This window comes from Capsicum annuum, unplaced genomic scaffold, assembly GCF_002878395.1.
Source record: "Capsicum annuum cultivar UCD-10X-F1 unplaced genomic scaffold, UCD10Xv1.1 ctg3136, whole genome shotgun sequence".
NCBI classification, from domain to species: Eukaryota; Viridiplantae; Streptophyta; class Magnoliopsida; order Solanales; family Solanaceae; genus Capsicum; species Capsicum annuum.
The window spans coordinates 1-5,072 of NW_025837989.1; positions in this window are offsets into that span (position 1 = coordinate 1).

Here is a 5,072-nt window from a genome sequence, read left to right on the forward strand (position 1 = left end):
GTAAATGTCATCATTGACATGCCAAATATATGTAATTTAATTATCCATAAAAAATTATTAAAATAATAAATCATTAATAAAATTGTTTGTTCCAGACCATCGAACTACATGTTATCATCATTGAGTTCCTTAACAATGCCCATCACATCCACTTTATTTTCTTCATGCATTTTGTCCTCTTCTTCTACTTCTTTCTTCTCATTTTCTTTCTTTTCTTCTTCTAATTTCTTCTCTTCTTCAATATTTTCGTCCTCTTGTTTAGCCGCTCCTTCTTCATCAACTGCCTTTTTGTTTTTCTCTTCTTCTTCTATTTTCTCCTCATTTGCTTCTTCTTCTTCTTCTTCTTCTTCTTCTTCTTCTTCTTCAACTTTCCTCCTCTTATCTTTCTTCTTCTTCTTCTTCTTCTTCTTCTTCTTCTTCTTGTTCTTATTTCTTCTCTTCTTCAGCTTTTTATCTTCTGCAGCAATGTTAGTCACTATGAATGCAAGTTCTTCAAGGTTTAATTGATGCGTGCTACGAAGGGGACTGTCGAGGTACACTGCATTGTTTTGAAAGGATAACAAAAATTATGTAAGAAAATTAAATTGGAAGAATAAAAATAAATTAGTTTACCTTTATTTTGTTGCTTTTTCTTATTCTTCTCAATTCTCCTCAACCTCTCATCTCTAACAAAAAAAGCAATATCCATAACACTTTTCTCGAACACAGTAATACGCTTATGCAGGTCATCATCATTAGAAGCGACGGGTGTAGTTTTGAGTCCACTTGAACCAGCATGATCACAAGCATGTCCTGGACTTGGAACATAATTGTGACCACCCAAATCATCATCTTCGTCCGCGACCTCCGCTGATGAAGTCAGGACAATCACGTCTTTTAGCTGCGCCTTCAAGGAATCGATGGACGTATCCTTAACTTTATTCATGTATGGCTTAAATATTTTCATGTATCTCTACTCTATCTCATGGACAGTAGCGGTAAGGTATGGGTGCACAATCTATGAAAAGATAAATATAAATTACACGACATTCACTAATATAATAATATTATTATCATATTATAATAAGTGTAATTTTACCTTTGTGATGTTTCCTTTGTACTTAAATGGGTCGCCTTCCATTATGCTGTCACACTTCGATGTGTGCCATCTAAGAAGATGGGGAATGGGCAAAGGAGAATCCAACGATTTACGGCGTACCTTCCCAGATGAGGAAAGACCTCATATATCCAAACCTGCAATCAGTAGAAGCATATGTAAATCTATAGGGTCTATGTATTATTACATAAATAGGTAAGAGTCTATAATATATCAATAATATGGTAGATTATAAGTACCAGAAACGCTCAGAGAAATCCATATAACGCGTATAATGCATTATTTCTCTTTACAAACGCTTCTTTCTGCTTAGTCAAATCAATCATCTTTTTCAAATAGTTCAACGTCAGTCTAAAAGACTCTTTTCCCCATGGATACCCCTCGAAGAAATCTAAATCAGCCTCCTTCTTAATGTGGTCTGAATCTACCTTTTTTGATGAGTCCTTTGCCAGCAGCATCGAGTGCACGAACCAAACCAAACCGTACTTTAACTTTTATTGATTAGTCAACCTATTACCTTTGATCAGGCTAACCAACCTTAAGGCAATAATGTTCTTGTTCTTCGTCACCTTAAAATGAAATTTTTCTCCATTTTGGAGGACTTAATTTATTTTTGATCACGGGGATATGTTGAATAATTCAGCCCTATAATCAGAACAAATTCTTTTAAGCTAAAACAAATTGGCTTACCGTTCACACAAAACTAAATTTCATGCAGTTTTTTTATTATTTTTGATACGTCACAGCAACACATAATGGACCATCTGTCCATTAAACTTAAAATGTCCCGGCATATGTCTTAAGTGTCCAAAACAAGTTTTCTTAAAATCAGCATACAACTTTTGTTCAACAAGATTCATTCTAAACTCTTGATAGACCGCTATTCTTGCTCTTATGGAGAACCTAGCTCATCCATCAAAGTTGTTAGGCCGTACGACTCAACGGAGATATCTCTTGCACAAATTGGCAAGGATAGGGGATCATTCTCCTTCCTGTCTCCACTATCTCTCCTATTCTCATCTTCATCACTATAACTTTCACTTTCTTCTTTGCTTTCCCCTTCACTTTTTCTTTCACCATCCTCAACATTGTCACTCTCATGTGCACTACTTTCATCATATTCGAAAATATTGGCAAGGATTTTTGATTCAGTTTTTGACTTGGATTCATCGACTACAACTTTTTTCCTCTTTGAAGTTTTGGAAACTTCTTCGGCTTTTCACTTTCTACTGCTAGAAGCAGTGGAAGCAGGCCTTTTAAATGCTCTATGAACTCTTACCATTTATGATCTACAATTAAAAATAAATCTGTAGTGGTCGATTTATCGATCACTGGTCTATTAATAAAAATGGAAAAATTCAGCAAAAATAAATCTGTAGTGATCGATCTATCGACCACTGGTTTATTAAGAAAATGAAAAAATACCTCCGATCAAACATGAAAATCAAGTTCCAAATTCTCCAAATAGTGGCCGTGCAATTCACAACAACAAGAACACCATTAAAATGGGTCCAATTCAGTACAACAAATTCAAAATCAATATTCTATATAAATACAAAAATTTTCTAGTCATTATCCAAAGTAAAATATAATTAAACATGCCAAATCGACAATGTTAACTAAAAAAACTTAAATTTTGACTAAAAGAACCCCAACACAAAGAAGAAACAAAAAAGAAATTGAAAAATTTTGGCTTGGGAAGCAAAAGGCGACCCAAACCTTTTTTTTCAAAAAATATGAAGAAAAATCTGAAGAAGAAGATTATTTGAGGAGAGAGAATTTTTTTTGAATTTATTAAATAATTTTAATAAATATTTTAAAAATTAATAAATATAAAAAAGGACCGTATTGTATTTTTTATAAAGTTGTATTCTCCAAATTAAGTTTTCAAATTGAGATGATGGAAATTTTCAATAGACATTTGCCTTTGTTGCGATAGATGACTGAGCTGTTGAAATTTTAAAGCACATATTGAGATCTGTTGCAACAGATTACCTACCTGATTTAATTATCAAATAGACATTTGCATCTGTTGCGACAAATGACTGAGCTGCTGGAAAATTTCAAACAGATATTGATATTTGTTGTAATAGATGACATATCTATTTGAAAATCTTTTTTTTTTTTTTTTAAATTTTAAAGCAATCTTCTATCCGAAAGAAGAAGATAAAATACTACTAAGGCGTTAAAAAATATCTCTTCGATAATTCAAAAATCTCCTCCTTGAGTAGTCTTATTTTGTCTTTTCAATGTCACCCATCATCCTCGAGCCCCGAGAGTTATTAATGAATATTAATAAATATTTAAACCCATGTCTAGAATTATCTCTTATTCAGTCCTAAATTTATTCATCTCTCTTATTTTTCTTTTTCCTCTTTAGGGTTATCACAACTGTCTTCTTTTTATCTCTCTTTTCTCTCCTGTTTCTCATAAGGATCCTTTGTGATCTCAACTGATCTATATCTTTTCTTGACTGAAATTTCTATTTTGATCCCCTTGCTTTTGACATTGCAGGTATGGTTCACTGTTGCTTTTTTATTCTCGTTTTCTTCTTTGCAAGTAATTTAAATTAGTTATTTACATCTGTTTTTAAATTTAACTACCCTTTATTCATATCATATTTATTTTAAAAAAATGAAGGAAAGGTTACTTTTAAGTCTTGAATGAACAAACCGTTGCTATTATTAAAATATGCAAAAAAGTCATCTATTTGGAGAAGTTTAAAAGCCTTGTTGGCGCATTTTTTTGGCATGTATTTTGTTTGTTTATTTGTTGTGTGAAGTTCTTATTGATGTTGTTGGTGGGGTTGGTGTTGTTGAAACTTGTGGTGTGGTGTTTTTGATGGTGTTGGAACAAATGATGTTGTTTCTTTGTTGTTGATTCTGTTGTTGACTGTTGGAGCAAATCAAACCACTAGCAAGGCTGGTTTGACTTATTCTAATAGTTTACACATCTGTTATAACAGACTCAACATGTGTTGCAACAGCCTCCACATCTGTTACAATAGATTTTAAATCTATTGAACAGATGAGAAGCTGTTGCAACAGATGTAGAGCCTATTGCAACAGATGGGTAATCTATTGCAATAGATGGATAATTTTCTTTCTTTCTTCTCTTGTTTAACATGAATTATTTTTCTCTTGTTTGTAGATATAAGAAAATGAATGTTGATCTACTTTTGTTCGACTAACATAAGAGGCTACAGTAAAGATTGGTTTGGAGGAATAACCTGCTTGTAGATGGAACCACTTCATATGTGGGAGGTATGTATTACTGATAATGTTATCGTAAAAACACACATAGAGTACACTGATTTTGTGAGTGGTATTTTTGACTGATTAGGCATTAATCATTCAAAAAAGATATCTACAATTTTATAGTTAAGTTTTATAGGTCAAAACTGATAAGGTTGAGGGACCATAAATATAGTTTTGATACCCTGTTAAGATTTAATGACAGTTGTTGCTCATGTCTATGTGTTAAGCTTTGTGAATTGATCAAGTTTTGGTGGCATTGTAAAAAGATTTGATAGCAATTGGACTAATTTTTAGGATGCATTGGAATCTGAGTTGGCCTTCGAAGCCTCCCATTGCTTCAACTAAGAACAGAATACCAATAGAAATTCACTTCACCCAAATTATATAGAAGGGTTGTTCGAGAAGATGATTATACGCTAGAAGGAGCCATAGGAGAATAGTTGCGAGGGAAAGAGGGAATTGATGAAAGACTATATCATCTAAATCTAAGAGATAATTGAAGAGAAAAACATAGGATAGAAAGGAACTTCTAGTGAATCTGTCTGATGAAGTTGAATTAGAACACGAGAAATCTGAATCAAGTGTAAATATGAAAGTGTATCCAGTACTGAAAATCCATCTGTTGTCTCTCTCAAAGAAAATTAGTGCAGATGGGTACTTTGCTAGGAAGCTGTGATTAGGTAGCGTGGTCGGAATGATCACCTACATAAAAAATAGCA